This window comes from Salvelinus alpinus, chromosome 2 (assembly GCF_045679555.1).
Source record: "Salvelinus alpinus chromosome 2, SLU_Salpinus.1, whole genome shotgun sequence".
NCBI classification, from domain to species: Eukaryota; Metazoa; Chordata; class Actinopteri; order Salmoniformes; family Salmonidae; genus Salvelinus; species Salvelinus alpinus.
The window spans coordinates 30,940,817-30,968,755 of NC_092087.1; the positions used below are offsets into that span (position 1 = coordinate 30,940,817).

Below are 27,939 nucleotides of genomic sequence, written 5' to 3' on the forward strand. Positions count from 1 at the left end.
ACACCCCAGAAAAGTTAGGCTAGGCTGAGTGTTTTTCCCTTTGCCTTGACAGTTTACTATTGGTGCATCAAAGTCCTCTGTGTGTGGTAGAAGCATATACACTAGATGGCTGTGCTGTGCTGCAGTAGAAAAGAGAGCGATACTTACTGCAGCACTGCGGTACAGACTCGTCCCGGCAGCACATCACAGTTGGAGAGTTGAACTCAGATTTACTGCTCTAATGGGCCAAGGTGCACTCTGCAGATTAAAACTGCAGGCAGGGAGACAGAGGTGCACGACAGACCCTTATCGGATCAGAACCACCCTCTGGCCCGACACCACCATATGCTGATCCAAACACATCAGGACAGGCAGACTAAAGGACAGAAGTCGTGTGAAGGAGGAGGACGCCCCAACGAGACAGGGTGGGGATGGATTTAAGTAGAGAGGTTGGAATAAAGACAACAAATAGAACAAATGCCTTAGTATTGCCTGTTTAGTGTTTAGCCAGTCGTACATACTAGAACCTACATACTGGAACCTTCATTCCTGTCCAACAAAAGGCAACATGGAGTCACCAAAGGCAACCGATTATGCTTTTCCATAGGCTCCAGCCAACCACACCTACACCCAGCCTGAGAGAGATTCCTCGAGACGGGGCTTATATAAGTAGGCAGCAGAGCGGTCGTGGCCTGGAATGTACAGTAGCACGAAACACACATGGATGCCAACAGATGGCACTAGAAGAGAGGACAGACGAGAACTGCCAGGGGTGTCCTGCAGCAGGAGAATGGCCAGACAGACAGGTAAATAATAATACTGAAGAGATCTCAATATGGATCTAAATAAAGGCCAGGAGAATCAGAGGATCCCAAAACAGCTATATTCATGTCACGGTTCTCATAATTATTTGATAAATTATGAAAAGTTGTCTTTGTCACTGCATCCTAGTCTCATCATCAACAGCAGACAGACGGATGAGCTGTAACAGGCACTGCGGTGTGAAAATGGCCTCCTTTTTGATACATTGCGGAGAGCCCTTGAATACAGAAGCAGTACAGGTCAGTCGCTGCCAGAGAAAAAAAAATGCTCATCAAAATAATTTGCATAAGTAGCCTATTTTTGCAGCAAACGTCTGACACCAATCATATGCTCCCTGTTTGGAGTTAAAAGCACATCCATGAGCCTCACTGTCAGGCACCATTAATGGAGGCCTACATTCAGGATAGCAACTGTTTAGATCAATTAAACCATACAAAACAAAGAGTTTGGAAAATGATCTTCAATATGGCATCATGAATGGATCAAAGGGAACACTTCATGTTGTTAGCATCTACTTCAGCTTTGCTGCTTAGCATAAAGTCCATAATGGTTTGGCTTCATGACCACCATGCTACAGACCAGCGCTGTAGGGTGTACAGCACAGAGGTCTGAAGAACGATCATCGTGTCCAGTAAACGATCTCCAGTGGTAAAGCCTATGTGCTGCCTGTGTGATGGACAATCACAGGCCTGGTCGTGTCATTGACAGGCCAAAGATGAATCCTCAGACGACTCACCAATCCTCAGCACCTCATTCTGCTTCTGTGATGGGCTATTGGCAATCGCTCACATGTAACGTGTTAGTTACGACACACAAACACGCGCAAACCACCACATGCCATTTGTAATATGAGCAAGATAGCCCACACACTATTTTCTTGGGGCTGGGAATTGCCAGGGACCTCAAAATACATATCATGATATCGTATTGCGATTCTATATGTATTGCGATTTGATGTTGCAAACATTGATCCCTATAGGTCTGCTGCAGAAGGACAAGAGACAGCCATTAGTGATGGAAATGTTTAAAAAGTGCTTAACACAAATTGGCTCCCTTTTTAAAAACAGTTACATAATCGGGATATTATTTACGATATATCATCTTCTTTTGACAATATCGCAATATTGTTTTCACACTAATTGGCTGGACATGCACCAAAACGCCAGTATTTATCCATTATAGCTCTTTTTAAATAGTGAGTCAAACTCGTTTTCTCATGTCTCTTGTCCCTCTGTAGCAGACATACGCTGAGCAATATGTTTGGAACATCGAATCACAATAAAATCACAGTATCGAATCGCAACAAATATAGAATCGTGAGAATCGCAATACATTTCGTATTGGGAGGTCCCTTGCAATTCCCAGCCCTAGTGTCTATCAGTGGCTGGTGAGAGCTGCTTTCTCCATTGGTTATGGAGCTGTACTAAAATGTATGGCTTACCTCAGGCTGTAACATGTTATAAATAAGGCCCGGCCATGCCAGCGCAGCAGGAGACAGCTACTGTAGCAGCATCACACAGCAGAGCAGACTGCAGCAGGAATGGGAAACCCCTCATCTCTTTGGGTCCAACCCACCAAACGTTCTCCCTCTCACCAAACTAAAGGGACAGAGGTGCGATATTAGATAGTGTTAGTCCAGCTTCACACATGGCGTGTGATCGGTCACTGTGCAGGGGACAGAGGGGAGTAATGACTGTAACCTTGTTTCCCTCACTGAGGCATCCGCCTACCTAGCCACCACCTCCTACTCAACTCATTTAAGTCCATAGGTTGGCAACATGGTGTCTTCCATTTCAAACTGCTTTTGACTTCATTCTTATTTCTCGCACACACACACACACACACACACACACACACACACACACACACACACACACACACACACACACACACACACACACACACACACACACACACACCAACTACCACATACTGCAGCAAGGGAGAGAGGGCAGAGCAGAGGAGACAGAAGATATAAGATCTCTGCATACGTGCGCAAAATGCACAGTCAGAGGTGACATAAAAATATCTCCTGCAAACAGATATGGTGGAGCGGAGCAGATCGATCAGATGGAAATCAGAAGAGCCCAGCGGAGAGGACAATGATATAGCAGTGAATACGAGCATACATGGTTTATCTCCTCAACAACAACAAAACACTGACTATATTCCTCAAATTAAACCTGTATCAGACTATATTACACACACTTCTGCAAATCAGACCCCTGAAATTACATACCTCATTTTTATTCTAGCCAGAGGGCACAGAGATTAGAGCTGAGCAAACAATGACTAATGAAATGGAACACTGACAACCAGGGGGGGGGGGGGGGGGGGGTGATGTCAAGGGGAGAAGGTGATTGTAAAAGTCCTTGTTTAGTGCCAGAGAGCTGTGGTTTCTGGGCTGGTCCTGTGCCCATAGGGCTGGGCACCCACAGCCTGTGAACACTGCCACTGCCCTGTTATATAAGAACCTGAGTGCCTCAGGCCAGGCCAAACAAACTTGGGAGAGGTGGAGAGTGGCTCTGACATTCAGGACAGCATTATTGTTTAACTTGCCTGCTGGTTTGGTTTTAGCTTTTGTGAAGTGAGCGAAGGATCCTGTGAGAGCAGAGAGAGTCACTGCGGCAGATAACGAGGCGCTCAAAAGAAACACACCTTCTGTTCTACACCGTCGTCTCAAAACACAGCCCTCCTAAATTATTCACACAGCAGCAGCTCTTTATACATCTTCGTCCTGTTGTTATCTTCAACTCTGCATAAGCCACTGGCACTGCCAGTGAGGAGGGAGGGATAGAATATTCTTCCTTCAGGTTGCTAGTACTTCGCCACAACCACTCTGATGGATGCCATTGTTAACTGAGGTGGGGAAAGCAAAATGTTCCAGAATTCCTAATGAAATCTGCAGCCAACAGGTGCCCGGGCAGTTCAGACCGACTGAAGCTCCCCCAGGAGATTGGCCAACACACACCTAGTGAGGGGAACAGTCCAGGGGGAAAACAGGAGGAGAAAGATACAAAAATGAATGGGAGAGAGAAATGTTTTTTAACTGCAGTTGAGGGGAGCTTGCCTGCCCGGTCAGCTGTTCTGAGTAGGGATGAGAGAGCAGCATGGTCTGGAGGGAGGCCCTGTGCTGCTGCAGCATGGCTTAACAAACACACACAGGCAGGCTAGGGCCATGCATCTCTCCCTCCTGTGTGTCTCCTGGGCACACCTCACCTCGCTCTACCCTCTCTGGGCTCCATGCGTCACTACAGTCCCACTCAGTCTCTCGGTGGCAAGATATCCATAGTTCAGTACGCCAACATACATATACACATCTAAAACACTTGTGACGGGGTTTATACATATCGGGATATTCTCTTTGAAGACATAAATCGAAAATGTCACAATATTAATTTTGCACTAGTTGGCTGTACTTGCACCAAAAGTCCAGTCTGTATTTTTCCCATTGCTTGTTCTCCATCTTTTTAAATAGGGAGCCAATTTGTTTTCAGCACTTTTATTTCCATGACTGATCAGAAATGGTTCTCTCATGGTTCTCTCGTCCCTCTGCAGCAGACATATGCTGAGCAATATGTTTGGAACATAGAATGGCAATAAAATCACAGTATTGAATCTCAATACATATACAAATTGTGAGTCGCAATACATATCGTATCGGCACCTAAGTATTATGATATCATATCGTGAGGTCACTGGCAATTCCCAGCCCTATCTAAATAGTATGTACACTGAACAAAAACATAAGTGTTAGTCCCATGTTTCATGAGCTGAAATAAAAGAACCCAGAAATTTTCAATAAAGCACAAAAATCCATATTTCTCTCAAATGTTTAGCACAAATTTGTTTACATCCCTGTTGGTGACCATTTCTCCTTTGCCAAGATAATCCATCCACCTGACAGGTGAGGCAAATCAAGAAGCTGATCAAACAGCATGATCATTACACAGGTGCACCTGTTTTCCCACTGGGAAATGTGCCATTTTGTCATCACAACCCAATGCCACAGATGTCTCAAGTTGAGGGAGCGTGCAATTTGCATGCTGACTGCAGGAAAGTCCAACAGAGCTGTTGCCAGAGAATGGAATGTTAATTTCTCTACAATAAGCTGCCTCAAGTCATTTTAGAGCTAGTACGTCCAACCGGCCTCAGAACCGCAGACCACATGTATGGCATCGTGTGGGCGAGAGGTGTGCTGATGTCAACATTGTGAACAGAGTGCCCCATGGCGGCGGTGGGGTTATGGTATGGGCAGGCATAAACTACGGACAACGAACATAATTGCTTTCTATCGATGGCAATTTGAATGCACAGAGATACCGTGACGAGATCCTGAGGCTCATTGTCCTGCCATTCATTCGCCACCATCGCCTCATGTTTCAGCATGATAATGCACGGCCCCATGTTGCAAGGATCTGTACACAATTCCTAAAAGCTGAAAATGTCCCCGTTTTTCCATAGTCTGCATACTCACCAGACATATCACCCATTGAGTATGTTTGGGATGCTCTGGGTTGATGTGTACGAAAGTGCATTCCAGTTCCCGCCAATATCCAGCAACTTCGCACAGCCATTAAAGAGGAGTGGGACAACATTCCACAAGCCACAATCAACATCCTGATAAACTCTATGCGAAGGAGACGTTGCGCTGCATGAGGCAAATAGTGTTCACATCAGATACTGACTGGTGTCTGATCCACACCTACCTTTTTAAGGCGTTTGTGGCCAACAGAAGCATATCTGTAGTCCCAGTCATGTGAAATCCATAGATTAGGGCCTAATGAATTGATTTAAATGGACTGATTTCCTCATATGAACTGTAACTCAGTAAAATGTTTGAAATTGTTGCACGTTCAGTTTATATTTTGTTCAGTGTACACGGGCTATTCCTGAGTGCACTGACAATCTGCCTCTGACACAGACCATCTGATTCAAACGGTCTCTACATGGCAGACAGGCAGCTCAGAGAGGCGAAGTTGTTCCTGGATCAGCTGTGGGACGGTACAGCACAGGCAGCCATGTCCCAGAAACACACACTTAACAAAATCCTCAAGTGAACACACAATAAAAATACTGTGTTGGGTTCCATCTGTCTGACTTGATACATGTCCACACATCTGACTCACACGCTTACAGATGCCATCGCAGGGTCACTTTCCACATACGCACCACCACCGCAGGACAGGCCAGGCTCCTACTGCTCTTTTTATAAGACACCCCTCTGACTCACTACGTCCAACACAATCCATTTAGCGTAGGAAGTGAACAGGTTCATCTTTCAGCCTGCTGTATAAAAAGAACATGCACTACTATACAAAGAGCGCTTTGATGCACGCTGCAAGTGCATGTTGCCGACTGAAAACCAAGCAGGTACCCCAAGCAGCACAGTTTGTGTGTCATAGTCCATGATGAGAGGAGAGGAAATGGAATTCTTCCTTGGGGTTAGCATCATCATCGTGTTTGTGGCCACATGCCTGAGGCCTGGCTGTAACCTGTGTCACAGACAATCAATGTGTGGGGCCAGGCAAGTGCTTGTTTCCCAGTCTATTTCTGGGCTGTAGTGTTTAGAACATGCCTACTGCTAGAGAGTGCAAGTCTGTTTCACAATAAGACGAGAATAGACCACTGTTCTGTGTCAGTGAGTTACAGTGAAACAGTATAGGGTAGTGTGACAGGACTAGACATCAAACACTTCAAATGTACCCAATGTTGGACAAAGAGTTGAGGTGCATCAATGTGAATGGAACATCTGTCTGATCAATGTGAATGGAACATCTGTCTGATCAATGTGAATGGAACATCTGTCTGATCAATGTGAATGGAACATCTGTCTGATCAATGTGAATGGAACATCTGTCTGATCAATGTGAATGGAACATCTGTCTGATCAATGTGAATGCACCACTGTTCTCCGATATTTTCTATGTGAAAGGTTAGTAAGTCAAAGTGAATTGGTGAGTGTCATTTTTACAAAGGACACAAAAAGTAGGCTATTGCCTGATAGTGAATTGCATCTGTGTACAGAAAGTAAGCCACCGTGCATATTTCTGTACTGTATAAAGACAGTATCTGTGTGTATCCATCAGTGTCTGACTATCAGTGTGAACATCAGTGAGACATCCTCTGTGCTGTCAGGCTGTGTTCCACATGTCCTGCTGAGAGTCTGAGTCCGCAGCCTGAGGCTGCCAGTGCCACTGAGCTACAGTTTCAATGTGTCCTCCATCTCTCTCCCCTTACTGGACCTGGCTGGCAGTCCCCAAATCCATGAGACAGCACAGCACAGAGCCAAGGTGGAGTTGGTCACAAATCCCAAACACACACGCTGTCCTCCACGAAACAGAACAAACAGGCAGGCCCAGCCCATTGGTGAGTTGTCATGCAGCTCTGCCATGATTGGTCAGAGACCAGCTGCAGAGCAGTAAGCTATAGCTTTACTCAGCAATAAAGTCACGCTGCCCCGCCCTTCTCCACCAGCCTCCCTTTGTTTATATCTCACTCTCATATACGCTTGCTTTCCTTCTAACTGTATTCCTCCCTCCCTACTCAGTCTTGAAGTGTTTTCTCTCATTTCTTCTCCCTCCCCTCTCCGTGTTCTGCCAGCTCTGGTGTTGTAGCCCTATGCACAGCTCACACTGCAGCAGAGCAGACAAACATCTTCCTACAGTAGATCTGTGAGCCCTCCATCGTGGAATTTTCCTTCACACTTCGGGCTGTCAATGTCCGACAGCCTTTCCTGTATACTGGGACAGTGGCTGTGTCCAAATTCCCATACTTGCGTCGTAAATTGTAAGGCGTTTAATAGTATGTATGTGACATTTCAAAAATCGAGAATAGTTTAAATGACCAGATGTCATACAGTAGTCATTTCAGCTATGACAACAGCCGATCAATTAGATAAGATACGCTACCGAAATCAACAGATAGCAGGAAACAACGCAATTGCGCATGACACATTCTCAGTATGCGAAGAAAAATAATGTTTTATAGTATGAATTTTCGAAAATCATGTGTGTTAAATGCCAGGATGTTAAACTAATTTCGGCTTTTCATCAGGTAGAATTTCATGCACTTTTCAGGAATTTCACAGCCACAACGCATTAGAAGAGGGGGGCTGCGAGTTTTGATAGCTAGATCAAGTAAACAATTTGGAAGACGGCGAAAAGCAAAGCTTCGGCGGTGGTGTTCAAATGTAAGTCGTTTTTGTTCTCCTTAAAATTGACTATTTCATAATGTTACAGCTTTGAAAACAGATCTACTGCCTGCCGTGCCTTTAGCTTGCTATAGTGCCTTCAGAAAGTATTCAAACCCCTTGACTTTTTTCAAATTTTGCTGTGTTATAGCCTGAATTTAAAGTTGATTAAATAGAGATTTTGTGTCACTGGCCGACATACCCCAGAATGTCAAAGTGAAATTATGTTTTTAGAAATGTTTACAAATTAATAAAAAATGGAAAGCTGAAATAACAAGTCAATAAGTATTCAACCTCTGTTATGGAAAGCCTAAATAAGTTCAAGAGTAAACATTTGCTTAACAAGTCACATAATAAATTGCATGGACTCACTGTGTGCAATAGTGGTTAACATGATTTTTGAGTGACTACCTCATCTCTGTACCCCACACATACAGATAATTGTAAGTTCCCTCAGTCAAACAGTGCACTTCAAAACACAGAATCAAGACCAGAGGGGTTTTCCAATGCCTCGCAAAGGGGTTTATATACCAACATTGAATATTCCTTTGCGCATGGTGAAGTTATTAATTATACTTTGAATGGTGTATCAATACACCCAGTTACTACAAATATACAGGCGTCCTTCCTAACTCAGTTGCCGGAGAGGAAGGAAAACGCTCAGGGATTTCACCGTGAGGCCAATGGTGACATTAAAACAGTTACAGTTTAATGGCTGTGATAGGAGAAAACTGAGGATGGATCAACATTTTAGTTACTCCACAATACTAACCTAGTTGACAAGAGTGAAAAGGAAGCATGTACAGAATAAAAATGTTCAAACCATGCATCCTGTTTGCAACAAGGCACTAAAGTAACACCGTAAAAATTTGGCAAAAAATGTCAATGTATGGCACCCACTTGGGTGATGCCTCAGCAGCTCTAGGGGCCAGAAAGCTCACCACATACAGTTCAGAGTAGTAGCCAGTCGTCCTCATTACGAGCACTCTGCCTCATCACTGCATTCCACTACTGTATCTCCCATTGCTCTCAAGCTTCAGGTGACTCTTCAATTTATACATGCGTAGGCCTACAATGCACTCAAGTTTACTCTAAATACGTTGTTCTAAATGCTATCTACTTAGCTAATGTTAGCCCAAAACAACACAAAAAGGTCACTGGGTGGGGCATAGGTGATCCTTTCCGATTCATATGAAGCCTCAACTGATCCTGAAGACAACTCGAAAAAAACGTGTTTCCGACTGAAAAAACATTTTGAACGGTCATCCACCTCGGAATTGCAAGTAAGAATCTCAGGCATCATCCTAGAGCTCCGACTTCGCCGACCTGAAGATCACCAATGTCACGATTTTTCCCAGTCGGAGCTCATTTAGTTTATGAATTCCCAGTGGTCTTGAATGCACCAAAAGTAGTATATTTCGGCCATGGCATACTTTATACTAAACAGTATGTGCCAAATAGTACGATTAGTACACAGTATGCAGTTTAAATAAGTAGTAGGCAAGCCAAATTTCAGACTCCGCCAGTGTCTATTTGGAGGTTACTGTATAGATCTCAGATTGCCGCAGCAGGGAGTGACATGCTGTAGCTTTTGTGTATCACTGTGCTCGAGCTAACTGGAGGCCCTGCAGCTAAATAGCATCCATTAGTCCGAGGGATGCGTGGCAACACGAGCAAACGCACACGGCAGTGACACGAACCAGGCATCTGCTCTGTACATATGGCCTTTATCCCTCAGGGTTATTGAGAGAACCTCAACCCCCTATTGATACAGAGCCCTGCACTACACTACCCAGGGCCAGCACAGAGAAGACTGACAGTAGGGGCCATATGTTTCAAGCATCTCAGAGTAGAAGGGCTGATTCAGGAACAGTTTTGTCTTTTAGATCAATGATTACATGGACAAGGGGGGGGACCTGATCCTAGAACAGACCTAGAGAGCACACATACAGTAGAGATGTAGAATCCACAGCCCACACTGAGCTGTTCTAATCAATCTGAAGCCACCATGTCAGGAGCAGACATTTCCCTTATAACTCACCCATCACAAAACGGCATTGTCACATAAGTGACGTGTCTACACCACGCTAGATCATCATTCAGCGTCACACAAAATATTGCCTAGCAGCTGTACTTCACCAGGCAGGACCAGCACACGCTGTACAGAGAAGTACCACGGTGTTCAAAGTATACTGTACACACGTCAGAATTCAAATGGTTTTATATACACTGTAGTCAATAGTCTAATTCACATATCACTTAGGCTATGTGAATTTATTCAGATAGGTACTTTCTGACTAGTAGCCTATTATTGGATCCCAAGTCAAACATTGCACTTTCTGCATTGGAACAGACAAGTTAGTCATTATCACATGTGAAGCTGGGTAGGAAATTCTGAGAATGAATGTCATTTCTGTGACTTGTGAAAGTGGAAGTGTGGAGAGATGACTGCTGTGTGCAGGGCTGGGCCAGGGTCTGCTGCAGTGCGATATACAGCTAGGCCCCCTGTGAGGTGTGAACACTTTCAATTCTGATCAGCTCCGTCAGTGTCTGAGTGGGAGGTTGAGATTACTACACCACCCCAGAAAATATCAGAATGACTTTACCACGGAGGTCATTCATATGGCAATTGGCCATGCAGGGCTTCTACATTCTCATTAAGAGTTCAGTCTGACAATTCAATTCAGAAAAGTGTGTTAGTAATGCATCTGAACTGAGATATAGTATTTACCATTGCCCAAGGTTATTTTGGTATTACCTTGCATTACTTGTTTCAGTCAGGACCCAGTTCAGTCAGGACAAGGTGCCAAAAATGTTGAGTGGAGCTCAGTCCATCCAGCAGCTACGTCTACACTAAGCACTTTATCACTGGGAATCAATTAAGCCTTTTATTAGCCACTACATCCTCCTGCTTCCACTGAACGGCTATATTTTAGTGCTGGGCTCACTGCCATCAGGGTGATTTTAAAACCTATGAAGACAGAGTCCTGCCACACAGCATGTAGTGTGAGGCACTGGCACAGCATTATGACAACAGCAATAAGGGCACTCTAGGCCACTCACAGGGACAAACCCTACAGCGAATCTAGCACTGGAAGGCGCATTCTGTAGAAACTGGACGAAGCAATGTACTCAATAGGCCTAGTATCATGGCACTTTTTAGTCAGTGAAAATTCCTAGCAGGCATAACACAGCTATACATCTTCAGAAGAACACCAGGAGGAAGCTTCCTCTGGGGAAGCCGTTCTCTTCTGGCCGTGTGGTCTCCGTTTCCTGGGAAACAACAAACAGTATTGTCACAGAGCCAAACCAGTGTGAGGCTGTCTGTCGCCCTCTGAAAAAACACAGTAATCACATCACACTAATCCAACAGAGCTGGAACAAAGCTGAGGCTAGCAAGCGGAATCCTCAGTGAGGACGGAGAAAAGTCAACTGCAGGTCATTGGTATTTTACTCACTCTCGCCAAATCAACTAGAATTTAAGTGACCAATATGAGGTAATACAGAGCGGTCTTGTTAAGATGTACTGGTTAAGACGCACAGAAGGCAGTACGTAGCACTGCCAGAGCAAGAGGGTCATTGAGTTGCATTAAGTTTGCTGTATAACTGTCAAGGTATACAGCTCTGCTGAACCCTGACTCACTTCAGAGTACACGTTACACCTAAGAGGGACATATAAACCCCTCCCACAGTGGGTTGCTGTTAAGACTACTATGCATCACAGCCACAGAGGGCTGAGGAAGAAAACACACCTGCTGGGCAGATGTGTTACAATACACAGACAATATGTATGCATGTATGTATGGCCCATGAACAGCGCTAATGACGTGAGACAGGCCACTACCTCTCAACTAGAGGATTATTACAGAGCTCTGTTTAGGGAAGTCTCCCTCATGAGCATCCAGGAAGTTCTCCTCTGTGGGAGTAATGTACTGTGTATCAGGCTGGTCATCCCTCAGCAGTCTGCTGCTGTTGTACAGTTACAGTACGTCGGTCTCTGAAGACTACAAAGATCAGATATAACACATCTACTTCCAATTACACCCAGTGTTCCTCTCCAATGTCCTATAGAAGGCCTCGTCAAGGCTGACCGAACATCACAGCTTTACAGTGTTAATGTTGGCTAAATGCTTCACATAGTCTGCCATCTCAATAGATTTATAACAGTGCACAAAACATTAACGAAATTGTCATAACATTGCTGTCATACTAACTGTATATCTGACAACCACTTTCTGCAAGGCTGGTGTAAAAACTCACCTAAGGATATTCAGTATCAATACAGAGATCTGCCTTGCTCTCCTTTCTCTGCTGCTGTTGGCTACATGCAACAACTTACTGCACCAAACCCCTGCAGCCAGCCTCTCCTGTGCTGCTCACCCCAGCCTTGGACAAGAACCCAGAGGAAGCCTCAGCGCCACTGTCAGCTGCTATAGCCCCAGCATGAGAACAGCAAGGTGATGGAATAAACCACAGCCAGCCACAGCCAACTGTCACAACCGTTGGACTACAAAACATCACAACATTAGAAAAACAGGTTATTTACATGTCTTGCTGGGGTGTGTTGCATAAAGACGACATTGTCTGCAACAGATGGGCACTGCAGCATTGACAGGAGCAGGTAAGGGTTCCGGCTCAAAACCACTCAGTACAGACTGTGTGCGTTTGTGTCGTGCGTGTACCCTCACAGCAAAGCTATTTTAAGGTGGTTCTCTATAAATCCCACAGCATGGCCAGTCCCCGGGATTAATTTAAGAGGACAGGTCATGCATAAAACATGAGACACAGACCGAGAGAGAGTGGGGAGACAGAGCAGAAATACACCCAGTGTCATATGGTATGCACAGACGCCTCTCAGTGAAGCAAGAGCAACAAACCAAAGACTAGATCCATACGATGCTAATTACTGACGAATTGTATGTCATCTGCTCTGTGCTACAAGCACACACACTGAGGGAAAGAGATGCAGGAGAGCGGCGCCTCAGCCATGATGCTGTAGTCTAACACCTACCTCTGCTCAGTGGTGCTGGCTACTGCTCAGGCAGCGATCTGATCCTCCTGACGTAGGTAGAGCAGAGCAGGAACGGTACAGCAAGATTCCAAGAAGGCGAGAGAGACAAGAGGAGAGTGAGGATGAATGAAACAGGACTGGTGGATGGCTCCCCTATAGTATGCGTTCCTGTGTCAGTGGTTATGTTACTGAGTGACGGAGAGAATGAGCATGAGACAGCTAGAAAGAGACCGGGAGAGATCGGGAGAGAGAGAATGAATGTGTGTGTGATGAGTGAACCTTGAGAGTCAGTGAGAGTCACTGAGAACAGATGCATTAAAGGCACCCCCTACCTCCCTCACACCTCCCTTTGCACTGTCAGCAGCACTAGAGTAAGCATGCGGGGGAACAGGGGGAGAGAGCAAGAGACGGACAGTGTGGGGAAAAAATACAAAAAAAGAAGGAAGAGGGAATCGGCTTTGTCCAATATGAATTAATTAAAGCGATGATTGGAGAGAACAGAGACAATGGCAGGGAACCATTTTCTCAGAGACAAGGGCAAGGCTTGTAGCTCATCACTGAAGCACAAAAAAGCCTTGAGCGGGTTCAAAGCCTGGCTGACACTGCATTATTTTTTCCCTTTTTCCAGAGAAAACACAGCAATTAGGCTACACAATCTGACTGCCTTTCTTCTCAAAGCATTACATGAAATCTTGTATTAGACGGAGTACAAGGGCTGCAAACTACGCAATCCTTTTTCGCATCTGGGTTGAGGAGTGGTGCTGGGCACAATTAAATTAATGCCTGTTCAACGTTGGTCTGACCAATCAGATTCTATGCTTCAAGATTATTTTAATCAGGCGGACTGGGAAAAGTTCCGGGTCACCTCAGAGAATAGTAGGGGTATACACTGACTCGATGACTGCGTTCATCAGGAAGTGCATAGACAATGTTGTTACTACTGAGATGATTAGAACTCATCCAAACCAAAAACAAAGCACGAAACACCAGATTTAACCATGGCAAGGTGACTGGGAACATGCATGGATGTGTACAAAACAGACCAGCTATGACATCAGTAAGGCAAGAGGCAAAACGACAGTACAGGGAGAAAGAGGAGTCGCAATTCAACAACTCAGACATCGATGTGTATGTGGCAGGGACTCCAGATAGTCTTGGATTATAAAAGGGAAAGCCAGCCACATCGCAGACACCGATGCCTCGATTCCAGATAAGCTTAACACCTCCTTCACCCGCTTCGAGGAAAACAATGTCGGGCCGCTAATGCGGGCCCCCTCCGCTCACAAGCACTGTGTGCCTTTGTTCTCAGTGGCCGACATAAGTCAGTTAAGTGTATTAACCCTCACAAGGCTGCCGGCCCAGAGGGCATCCCAAGCCGCATCTTTAGAGCATGTGCAGCCCAGCTGGCTGGAGTATTTACGGACATATTCAATTTCCCAGTCTGTTGGTCCCACTTGCTTCAAGATGTCCACCATTGTTCTGATAACCAAGAAAGCGAAGGTAACTGAGCTAAATGACTATCGCCCCATAGCACTCACGTCTCTCATCATGAAATACTTTGAGAGGCTAGTTAAGGACCATATTACCTCCAACTTACACGACACCCTGGACCTACTAGAATTTGCATATCACCAACAGATTCAATGTAGATTCAGTGTACGGTGCAATCACAATTACACCGTACACTGCCCTATCCCACCCTGACAAGAGATATACCTATGTAAGAATGCTATTCATCAACTACAGCTCAGCCTTCAACAACATTAGTGCCCTCCAAGCTCATCACTAAGCTCAGGGCCCTGGGTCTGAACCCCTCCCTGTGCAACTGGGTCCTGGACTTCCTGACAGGCCGACCCCAAGCGGTGAAGGTAGGCAACAACACCTCCGCCACACTGATCCTCAACACAGGGGCCCCACAGGGATGTGTGCTCAGCCGCCTCCTGCACTCCCTGTTCTCACATGACTGCGTGGCCACGCATGTGTCCAACTCAATCATGTTTGCTGACAACAACAGTGGTAGGCATGATTACCAACAATGATGAGACAGCCTACAAGGAAGAGGTGAGAGCCCTGGCAGAGTAATGCCACAAAAATAACCACTTCCTTAACAAAACGAAGGAGCTGATCATGGACTACAGGTAAGGCTGGGCGACATGAGCAAAATATGACAGCGTTTTTAGTTTTTGAATAATAAAAAGTTCTACATTTGCTTTATGAGTAGTGAGTGATCCTAGTGTGGCAACACATACATTCTAAGTGCCTCCATTCTGATTATTTTATACTGTTCAATTCAACCAAAACTAAATTTATGAACTTTCATAATTTCTGCATTTCCTGCACTCAATTGCAGTGATGGAAAAAGTACCCAATGGTCATACTTGAGTAAAAGTAAAAGATACTTGAGTAATGTTCTATCAACGTAAAAGTCACCCAGTAAAATACTACTTGAATAAAAGTCAAAGTATTTGGTTTTAAATATACTTAAGTACATCAATTACATTTACTTTTGTTACTTAAGTATCAAAAGTAAAAGAATATTTCAAATTCCTTATATTAAGCAAACCAGATGGCACCATTTTCTTGTTTTTTTAATTTATAGATCGCCAGGGGCACACTCCAACACGCAGACATAATTTACAGACAAAGCATTTGTGTTTAGTAAGTCCTCCAGATCAGAGGCAGTACATGACTCGGGGATGTTCACTTGACAAGTGCATGAATTGGACCAGTTTCCTGTCCTGCTAAGCATTCAAAATGTAACAAGTACTTTTAGGTGTCAGGGAAAATGTATGGAGTAAAATGTACAGTATTTTCTTTAGGAATGTAGTGAAATAAACGTAAAAGTTGTCAAAAATAAAAACAGTAAAGTACAGATACTTTAAAGTACTAAAGTAATTTTTTGGGTATTTTTACTTAAGTACTTCACACCACTGCACAATTGAGAATTTCCACACTGCCACGTAGTGCTGCATGATATGGGCAAATAATCTCTGACTTTTTTTAACCAAATGCTGCAATTGCAATTTGACTTGCGAATTAGAGCAAAACTGTTGGAATCATGGAAATATGACTGTTCTAATTCTATAGTTAGAATATAATAGTGGGCACTTTGAATACTGTGTTGTTTGAGATGACGACGAATTAAAAAGCCAGGGAGGAGTTATTTTGACAGGGTCGGGAACTAAAGTGTTGCTACGTGTTTCCTAGGGGACCCTATAAGCTATGGCTGCATTGCATGTTCTCTTAGCTACTTCATGTAGCTAATATATTCTTTCTTTGCATATTCCTCTATGATTTAGAAGATACTGTTGCACAAACAACATGCTGATTTAGGTCTACACCATCACTGATATTATCAGGCTGTTGTAATAAATATCATTTATTATAACACAAGCATATTTGCTAATACATTGTTATAACTAACTTCTTTCCAAACAGGGTTTCTCACAAACTCATAGCAGAAACGGAGACCCACACACACCCAGAGACAGATGGCTGACACAGGCCTTTTCATAAAGACTGATAAGAAAAGTGGTGCCTGGTACTGCATATCACGAGAAACTGAGACACACACATACCCAAGGACAGAGGGCTGACGTAAACCTTTCATAAACACAGATAAGACAGGAACATCTACGCACACACAAAAACTCCTCTTCAGTCTGAACATTTTACAGACACACAGAAATGTCAAAATAGGAACATCTACGCACACACTTAATCTCCTGTTTTAGCTGAACATTTCTGAAGACAAAGAACTCTACTCAGAGCCAATGGGACAGTGATACTGGCCTGAAGGAGACCTCGCCCAACTCATCAGAACCAACCAGAGGACCAGAACTTCCAGACTCAACCTACTTTCTGTACTGTATAAAATGTATATGCACTCTGTTATCTGGGCTTCTTTCGGATAGTTCCATTTGAGCTTGATGAAAAGGGTCCGTGCACGCTATTTCAGATATCTTTACCTCTGAATAAATTGCATTTAATTAAACCTCATCCACCCTGTCCAGAGTCTCTACTTCGTCTCAGTTCTCCAGTAAACATGTTTTATCAACAAATTGGTAGCAGAGGATGGTTTTCTTCTCTGAATTCGGTCCATAAAAAGTTGATAGAGAAAAGAGACAAGTGAGAGACGGATCAGAAAGGAAGGGTGACCTGTCGAAGGAGCAGCCGGGAATCTAGCTCACCTCAGGAAACTGATCTATAAGGCCTACAAAACAAAGGTAAGCAGAAACCTGTTAAATCTGCATATTGTATATTAGGAAAATCCAAATTAAAGATCAGAAGTACTGAGGTTGAGTATGGGTTACTGTCAAATTTATGATAAATGTCTATTGTAAATGTAAAAGTAAACATGTAAAGATATCTGAGATATAGAGTCACATAGTCGGGTAGAAGCCGTGAGACTCAGATTCATATAGTCGGGTAGAAGCCGTGAGAATCTAAGTAAATGGGTGTTGTGATAAATCCACATAGTCGGGTAGAAGATAATTGTAACTGACTTGATAAAAAGATTCAGACAGTCGGGTTGAGTGAGAATTCCGTGAGAATCCAAGTCTAGAAAAGGTTCCCCAGACTTAACAACATTTGATTGGTTAAAACACTTGGAAGTTACCTAGGGGGAATCAACAAAATAAAACAAAAATACAAGTTCAGATAGTCGGGCAAATGGATGACGTGGCACTTAACTAAATGCACTGTGAAGAACTTAACCTGCGATCAATGTGTTAGTGTTGTTATGTAATAAAACTAAATGTGGAAATGTTAATTTGAAATGTTGTGTAAGATTGGCCTTTTCACGAGACTCACTAGTTGATAACTTTTGGGAGGACAGCTGAGTTTTCTTTTGGCCCGTGGTGCAGCCGCCGAGCTGAAAACTGACTTGTATTTTTCCTCTATTGTGATGTTGGTATTTCCATAATTCCTATAATTGAATTGATAATTATTTTAGCAGCGCTTGAGTTCGTTGATATATTGTTCCCGAAGGGCGATTCTGATACCTTCTGGGAAAATATATAACAACTCGAAAAACTGAAAAACGCTGATAACTTTTGCAAAATAATTCATATAATTGAATTGATAATTATTTTAGCAGCGCTTGAGTTCGTTGATATATTGTTCCCGAAGGGCGATTCTGATACCTTCTGGGAAAATATATAACAACTCGAAAAACTGAAAAACGCTGATAACTTTTGCAAAATAATTCATATAATTGAATTGATAATTATTTTAGCAGCGCTTGAGTTCGTTGATATATTGTTCCCGAAGGGCGATTCTGATACCTTCTGGGAAAATATATAACAACTCGAAAAACTGAAAAACGCTGATAACTTTTGCAAAATAATTCATATAATTGAATTGATAATTATTTTAGCAGCGCTTGAGTTCGTTGATATATTGTTCCCGAAGGGCGATTCTGATACCTTCTGGGAAAATATATAACAACTCGAAAAACTGAAAAACGCTGATAACTTTTGCAAAATAATTCCTATAATTGAATTGATAATTATTTTAGCAGCGCTTGAGTTCGTAGATATATTGTTCCAGAAGGGCGATTCTGATACCTTCTGGGAAAATATATAACAACTCGAAAAACTGAAAAACGCTGATAACTTTTGTAAAATAATTCATATAATTGAATTGATAATTATTTTAGCAGCGCTTGAGTTCGTTGATATATTGTTCCCGAAGGGCGATTCTGATACCTTCTGGGAAAATATATAACAACTCGAAAAACTGAAAAACGCTGATAACTTTTGCAAAATAATTCCTATAATTGAATTGATAATTATTTTAGCAGCGCTTGAGTTCGTAGATATATTGTTCCAGAAGGGCGATTCTGATACCTTCTGGGAAAATATATAACAACTCGATTAACAAAATCTGTTTAACAGTAATAACTGCTGTAAATAATTATTTGTGTACGAGTGTGGGGCACCAGAGATAAGTCGGTGTCAGGACCGAGAATACATTGCTGGCCTCGGCCAGTGACGGGCTAAGTGCACTAAGATAGTCAAACCTGATCCTGAAATTTACCATGGCAGCCGCTAATGGCCCAAAACTAGAGTTCAATGAATACCTAGAACAAAAAATACAGGACAGGGCAGGGGGAAAGGAACAATATAAATGTACAGGCCCCAATCTCAAGACCTCGTGGGAGGGCCAATCAGACTTTGAAGGCTAAGATAGATGTGTGGTACACCAAGAGAGGGAGGTCATATGCCCGCTCTTGATGTACAACAAATTGCAATGTCTGACTATGTGAGAAAACTGACGGAACTTTCTGCAGCTCTCTCCAAACAGATTCACAAGGTCCAATGGCAGGGTATAAAGTATTTACATGTGAAGGCACTTGTGTAAAGATATCTGCCATTTATTCTGATATATCTTAGAAACGGGGCTAGTTGCAACTAGGAGTATCCGTAAGATAAGTGAGAAGTAATGACACATCTTAGTAATGGGGCTAGTTGCTAGAACTAGGAGTATCCATAAGATTGAAGTGTCTGTTCAAGTTTGTATCAGTGTCCGGGACTAGAAGTTAGTGTAAGTTGAAGATGTAAGTTGTTGGCAACCTCGTACACGCCTCGGACACCCTTCTAGGTAGCATCGGAATTAAACTGAGTTTGATCATTCGGGAGCTCGTGCTGAATTGGCAAATCCGGGTCAGGTTAATAACTATTTTTTAACTGGTCGCCGCTCGGTACCTAAGTCCAAGCCTGAGCTTTAATGTGGTGAGGACTTAATCCTCTTGGCCATGTTTTAAATTCTTGTGACAGGTATAACTATGTAATTATGTTTTGTTTGTAGTAAACGTTTGGGTTAAGGGGATTTACATGTTCCCAGAGACAAGGTATCTTAAAGGGGCACACTCATATATGGAATATTCAGAGTTTTATTTTCTGAGTTTTAATTAGACAAGGAAATGTTTAATTTTTAAAGATAAGGGGTTCTTTAATAGGTCTAGACATGGTATGGAACACGAATGTAAGGGGGTGTTGTAACCTTTGACCTGCATCATGGCTGTCTCTTGAAGTCTGATCAGCTTCGGGGGATGGTCATGTAGATAATGCATGTGGTCATTTGGTATACTGGTTTTGAGGTAAATTAATATGTAAGGACTCTAGAAATTGCCACCATAGACATGTTTTTCTAAAAATCCATGAGTTTAGATGAAGCCAAACAGTGAGACATTTAGTTAAAATTTGGAAACAAAACAGTTGTTACAGACAGATAAGGGAAAGGGCAGACAGACAGGCCCTCCCTACACTGCTGAGACCTTGAAGGTTTGAGAGCAGAGAGGGGAGTTTCGGAAGGGGCGCCAGGACATGGATAACAGAATGGGTAGATAACAGTTACTGAATGGAGACATGAAAGGGGCGCTCCTACATGATAATGTAGAACATAAGAATATTTTACTATTCTTACCTAAGTCATTATTTAGAATAGGTAAGGTTGTTACCTGGCTAGAGCCAGGTATCAAGAGGGGGATGGGTACATTGTGGTCTAGGATAGGATGGGGCCTATTGGATAATAAACTAATTATTAAAAAAATAAATAATAATAATAATAATTAAAAAATAAATAATAATAATAATTATAGCTAACAAATAGGTATAGAAGTTAAATATATAATCAGATAAAACAAATGAGAAACTGGTGGTTAACCAAACCTGTATGTCCAGGATTTTATGCGTTACAGATGAATTAAAGGAGAAGGTGATTCACTCGACCTGGGGGCATATCGCACTTGGAGGGTGAGACACACTGACACTGCCGAATGATCACAGAGTTAAGGAGAAGAACTGTTGCTAATAAAGCTCAGGGGTCAACTCCTTAATGAAGAATTCCCTGACCCCGACCTTTCCTCACTGTGTACGTTCATAGAAGTGAAAGTGTTGCTTGATCTCTAGCTGATGATGTGTTCTCTGGGAGAGGATGGGGCTTTACAGGACTGCTTCTGGTCCTGAGCTGTCTGTTTAGGATACGATGGGGATGTTACCATCACAGTGCTGCCAGAACCACCACCAGTTCCAACGGACCAGGGATTCAGCCGGCCTCCTCCACCACCTCAAGACCAAGTCCCACGCCATCACCTAAGCTCTCCAATCTGGGACAGGTAATAAATGTAAAAGACATCTCAGATAGTGAACAATTGGGGACTGAAACTGGTTATGAGGAAAGGGAGAATATGTGGTTGGCCTGCAAAACAATAAATAGAAAGGACTGTGTCGTATGTGGACATGCCAGACCTATTCTGGCTGCTCACCCATTTGCCCTAAGTAATGGGGAAGGTTGGATGTGCATATTGGAAAGTTTAAGCCAAATTCAACCCTGTGTAAAACTCTGAGTCTTGTGTTCCCAGAAGTCCCTCCCCAGAAGACACCATGGGGGGTTAAGGCATATGGGGGATATTACAGCTGTAACACTGGTACAGGTAGGGGTATAGACTATGGGAGGCTCCCTACTGCTACCTGCATCACCAATGCCACTATTAACTGGAGGTGTTGCTGATGTATGGTGGATGTGTGGACCTGCCAGGCGATTGACCCCATTTTGAAAGGAGATTGTCAGGGCACATGTGCTTTGGCCAGTCTGATAACACCATTGCCTATTATTGAGGTTACAGCTGACCAACTTCTGAGAGCTGCACATGACACAGAGGCTCGGAACCAACCCAGGAGATGGCAGAGCCGTGACGCTCCTTGGTCCGAGGGTACAGATAACATCCACACCAACCTGTTGGGGGTCCCAATAGGGGTCCCCCCACGAATTCCAGGCATTAAACAGAAATGATGGTCTGTGGCATCTGATGCCCACCATTGGCCCAGCTATTGGTGATACTAAACAAAATGCCTGGATCAATTATCTTTAATATAATCAACAATGATTTGTCAACTACACCCACACTGCACTTAGGGGGATGGCTGAACAATTGGATGCCACCTCTCGAACTGCTAGACAGAATAGGCTAGCACTAGACATGATACTGGCCAACCAGGGAGGTGTATGTAAAATGATTGGAGAACAGTGTTGCACGTTTGTCCCTAACAATACTAGTCCGGATGGGAGCATTTCAAAAAGCTCTGAGTGGGTTGGCAAGGTTATCGGTGGAGATGGAGGGTCTTGCAGGTGTGGAGGAGAGTGGACTGTTCCCCTGGCTGGGTGGTTGGTTTGGTAAGTGCACTACAATGATGGTTACTGGCACTACAATGATGGTTACTGGATTTCTGACTCTAGTTGTTGTTTTTCTTATGCTCATGTGCTGTGCTACCTGTATCATACCTTGTTTGAAGAAGTCTGTTACAGATGGGGCAAGGACCTCTGGTATGATGCCGTTGCTTGATGCTCCAGTTGGAGAGGCTGATACGGAATCAAGCTTTCGCAGGAGAGTGGGCCTGACAGAGGAGGACCCTTGGTTTGCTGTAGTAGAGGTTGTCGAATGAATAAAAAGTGATGTTTGTCCTCCCTGTTGTGAAGGTTTGAAGTTCCCGGGTGGCGACGAGCCCACCTGGTACAGGTTGTATAGAGGGATGGACCTGAGGGTTTAACATTTTCTCGTTTTTTGGTTAAAAAATTAGGTAATTGGACTCAACAAGGTTTCGAGGCGGTCCATGGACAATTGGCAGCTACATCCCTGATGGCATTCCAAAATAGAATCGCGGTGGATATGTTGTTGGCTGAACGCGGAGGTGTTTGTGCCATGTTCGGGGAGCAATGTTGTACTTTCATTCCCAATAACACAGCAACTGATGGTAGTCTTACTGTTGCCTTAGAGGGTCTTCGTACACTTAATGAGAAGATGAAGCACCACTCCGGGGTTGACACCTCTATGTGGGACTCTTGGATGGATGCGTTTGGGAAATATAAGATGCTTGTTTCCTCCATACTGGTATCTATATCTGTCTTCACTGCGATACTGGTGCTTTGTGGATGCTGCTGCATTCCATGTATTCGAACACTGACCACTAGGATCATAACTAATGCTATTGATCCCAACCAGGCAGAGAAGGGACAGATGTTTCCTATGCTTGCCCTGGAGGATGCTGAGCCAGGCTATTGGACTGATGACTAATTAAACGCCATTCATAGCTTTTGTCACGTGAAGAGGGGGAATAGTTTCTCTCTGATAAAGTTTCCCTGGTTGTTTACTTTTGCTTTTCTTACTTTCACCTAAGTTTATGTCACGTCTCTTGTGAGACGTGAAGAGGGGGAATTAAAACTTTCTCTCTGAGAAAGTTTCCCTGGTTGTTTACTTTTGCTTTTCTTACTTTCACCTAAGTTTATGTCACGTCTCTTGTGAGACGTGAAGAGGGGGAATTAAAACTTTCTCTCTGAGAAAGTTTCCCTGGTTGTTTACTTTTGCTTTTCTTACTTTCACCTAAGTTTATGTCACGTCTCTTGTGAGACGTGAAGAGGGGGAATCAAAACTTTATCTTCTGATAAAGTTTACTCTATTTTTTGCCACTTGTAGCTTTTGTCCTAGCGTTTGTCACGTCTCTTGTGAGACGTGAAGAGGGGGATTTGTAATAAATATCATTTATTATAACACAAGCATATTTGCTAATACATTGTTATAACTAACTTCTTTCCAAACAGGGTTTCTCACAAACTCATAGCAGAAACGGAGACCCACACACACCCAGAGACAGATGGCTGACACAGGCCTTTTCATAAAGACTGATAAGAAAAGTGGTGCCTGGTACTGCATATCACGAGAAACTGAGACACACACATACCCAAGGACAGAGGGCTGACGTAAACCTTTCATAAACACAGATAAGACAGGAACATCTACGCACACACAAAAACTCCTCTTCAGTCTGAACATTTTACAGACACACAGAAATGTCAAAATAGGAACATCTACGCACACACTTAATCTCCTGTTTTAGCTGAACATTTCTGAAGACAAAGAACTCTACTCAGAGCCAATGGGACAGTGATACTGGCCTGAAGGAGACCTCGCCCAACTCATCAGAACCAACCAGAGGACCAGAACTTCCAGACTCAACCTACTTTCTGTACTGTATAAAATGTATATGCACTCTGTTATCTGGGCTTCTTTCGGATAGTTCCATTTGAGCTTGATGAAAAGGGTCCGTGCACGCTATTTCAGATATCTTTACCTCTGAATAAATTGCATTTAATTAAACCTCATCCACCCTGTCCAGAGTCTCTACTTCGTCTCAGTTCTCCAGTAAACATGTTTTATCAACACTGTATAACTAATTATGTTAGTTAGATACGTTTGCTCTTACTCAGTACATTTATTATTATTATTATTATTATGTAAGATATGTAAGCTGTCGCTGGAGAAGGCGCAGACGTTTTACGTGCCCCCAGCCGATTGCGTTTTTTGTTCATTTATTTGCGTTGTTTATAAATTTACTTATTTTGTACATAACGTTGCCGCTACCGTCGCATATGACCGAAAATACCTTCTAGACATCAGGACCAATTACACACCACGGACTAGCAGAATCCATTTTTTCCATCACCTCATGCAGCCTAGCCCATAGGCCTATATGTTTTGAGAAGGTTTGTATCACAACTAGTTGCCAAATAATTTTAAGAAGTTAAGCACATTAATCCGCTTTACAAGTGGTGTCGAGCCTAACTGGCATACATAAGCAGCACGTGAGTTTGAAGTTTTGGGGGGAAGAATTTACCATAAAAATGCACGTTTATAATAAAAGCATTATGTGCATAATCGCATTCGTGGTCACTTTCGAGAACGGTGTTTTACTGCTAATCGAACATTTGCGCTTATGGCCTACAGCCGTGTGTGCATCGCTGCGCTTATGGCCTACAGCCGTGTGTGCATCGCTGCGCTTATGGCCTACAGCCGTGTGTGCATCGCTGCGCTTATGTGAAGAAATAGCCTCAGTTTATCAACATTTCAAGGTAAACGTTCCCATCTGCTGCGTCAGCTCATGCATTTCCATCAACTTTTTTCAAATCATTAGTCACATCGTGCAGGCTTAGTGTATTAAAAATAAAAAAATATAGCACAATGTTTGTAGAACAATTAAAGTTACATTAATAACTAAATTAAGCATGTAGGAGTACCTACTTCTTTGTTAACTTCTCTAGGGTAGGGGGCAGCGTTCGGAATTTTGGATAAAATGCATGCCCAAATTAAACTCCCTGCATCTCGGGCCCAGAATATATGATATGCATATAACTGGTCAATTTGGATAGAAAACACTCTAAAGTTTCCAAAACTGTTAAAATAGTGTCTGAGTATAGCAGAACGGATTTGGCAGGCGAAACTTCCTGAATGGATTTTTCTCAGGTTATTTTTTGGGGGGTTTTGTAGTTTTCTATTCAATGCTAATACAGTATCCATTGACTTAGGACTCAAATTGCATTCTGAAAAATGTATTCTGAAAAAATGAAATTGTATTCTGAAATATGAAGAAGTAAGAGCAGTCTGAATGAGTGGACCCTGCCGTGTCACAGAGCTTTTTCCTGCGCAAGACCGAGAGAGTGCGTTTCTTGTTTACCTTTTAAATTGATGACGTTATTGTCCGGTTGAAATATGATCGATTATTTAGGCTAAAAACAACCTGAGGTTTGAATATAAACATCGTTTGACATGTTTCTATGAACTTTACGGATACAATTTTGATTTTTTTGTCTTCCTGTTTTGACTTCACAAGCAGTTAATCTTTAAACCTATGTAAAATATGTTTTGTTTTCTGAATTTTTATAATGAGTATTTCTGTATTTGAATTTGGCGCCCAGCAGTTTCACTGGCTGTTGAAGAGGTGGGACGCTACCGTCTCACGTGCCCAAGAGAGGTTAACAAGCGCATTCGCGAAAAAAGCACTGTCGTTGCACCAATGTGTACCTAACTATAAACATCAATGCCTTTCTTAAAATCAATACACAAGTATATATTTTTAAACCTGCAAATTTAGTTAATATTGCCTGCTAACATGAATTTCATTTAACTAGGGAAATTGTGTCACTTCTCTTGCGTTCTGTGCAAGCAGTCAGGGTATATACAGCAGTTTGGGCTGCCTGGCTTGTTGCGAACTGTGTGAAGACCATTTCTTCCTAACAAAGACCGTAATTAATTTGCCAGAATTGTACATAATTATGACATAACATTGAAGGTTGTGCAATGTAACAGCAATATTTAGACTTAGGGATGCCACCCGTTAGATAAAATACGGAACGGTTCCGTATTTCACTGAAAGAAAACGTTTTGTTTTCTAAATGAGTGTTACCGGATTTGACCATATTAATGACGTAAGGCTCGTATTTCTGTGTTATTATATTATAATTAAGTCTATGATTTGATCGAGCAGTCTGACTGAGCGGTGATAGGCAGCAGCAGGTTCGTAAGCATTCATTCAAACAGCACTTTCCTGCATTTGCCAGCAGCTCTTCGCTGTGCTTCAAGCATTGTGCTGTTTATGACTTCAAGCCTATCAACTCCCGAGATTAGGCTGGCAATACTATAGTGCCTATAAGAACATCCAATAGTCAAAGGTATATAAAATACAAATGGTATAGAGATAAATAGTCCTATAATAAATACAACCTAAAACTTCTTACCTGGGAATATTGAAGACTCATGTTAAAAGGAACCACCAGCTTTCTTATGTTCTGAGCAAGGAACTTAAACGTTAGCTTTTTTACATGGCAAATATTGCACTTTTACCTTCTTCTCCAACACTTTGTTTTTGCATTATTTACACCAAAATGAACATGTTTCATTATTTATTTGAGACTAAATTGATTTTATTGATGTATTATATCAAGTTAAAATAAAAGTGTTCATTCAGTATTGGTGTAATTGTCATTATATTTATAAAAAAATAAAAATCGTCCGATTTATCGGTATCGGCATTTTTTGGTCCTCCAATAATATCGGTGTTGAAAATCATAAAATCGGTCGACCTCTAATCTGACCCATCCAATTGGCCAGTGGAAGGCATAATAGTGCACTTGATATGCTCTCCGAGCCTGCCGGGAAGGCAGAGTTTATGCCTTCAGCCACATGAAATGGTTAAAAATGGCAACAGGGCACCTGAAATTGGGTGCACCTACCACCAAATAAATAAGGCTTTATCATTGGGTTTTTTGCAGAAATATTTGTCGATCGACTAGGAATGCTTTGGAGATCGACCGGTTGGTGACCGCTGCTCTAGAAAGTGTAGTGAAGTTAAATCGCATGTTTCTCTCAGTGGACTGATATTTCCTTGTTCTGCGACTGCTGCGCGGCGGTATCGGGCTAAAGGTAACATTTCTGGTCACATCTCCAGCTTCTGGTGCCAGCTGCACCACCTCACATCAACCGTTGTCACATGTCCCAGCAGGGTCCCACAGACAGAAGACTAGGGGGCATAAATGCCATGTATCTTCATTGGGAGTTGAAGGACCGCTGGATAGGAGAATGCAGCTTGGGCTTCTTAGAACCCTTTTCCATTATTAACATGATCACAGTTCCCAGGCGAGTGTGCGCTGTATGCCCAGAGTGAGTGTCTGAAGTGTATTAGGATGTTCTCCTCTGGATCGGAGCCAGGCAATGACATAAGGGAGTTCTGGGCACCATCTGTGCTCCTGTCCCTGACAGGCATTTAAGTGTTTGCCCTCCTCACTACCAACTGGGCACATACATACAGTACACACATACATACATATACACATATATACATATACACATATATACACTGCTCAAAAAAATAAACACTTAAACAACACAATGTAACTCCAAGTCAATCACACTTCTGTGAAATCAAACTGTCCACTTAGGAAGCAACACTGATTAACAATAAATGTCACATGCTGTTGTGCAAATGGAATAGACAAAAGGTGGAAATTATAGGCAATTAGCAAGACACCCCCAAAAAAGGAGTGATTCTGCTGCAGACCACTTCTCAGTTCCTATGCTTCCTGGCTAATGTTTTGGTCACTTTTG

At 42.8% G+C, this 27,939-nt stretch overlaps 1 protein-coding gene across 9 annotated transcripts in view; it reads right to left on the reverse strand.

The window, feature by feature from the left end:
- LOC139558805 (voltage-gated potassium channel subunit beta-2) overlaps positions 1–27,939 on the reverse strand; it is a 147,342-nt gene that overhangs the window by 111,324 nt on the left and 8,079 nt on the right. For 2 of the 9 annotated variants that reach the window (XM_071374314.1, XM_071374331.1), the window contains exon 2: positions 2,243–2,399. The exons of 4 other annotated variants lie outside the window; for them this stretch is intronic. The gene's annotated coding sequence lies outside the window, so the exon portion shown is untranslated. Of the gene's footprint in view, positions 1–2,242; positions 2,400–13,004; positions 13,441–27,939 lie in introns of those variants that run through there. 3 more of the 9 variants (XM_071374352.1, XM_071374286.1, XM_071374324.1) reach the window with 2 other exon arrangements.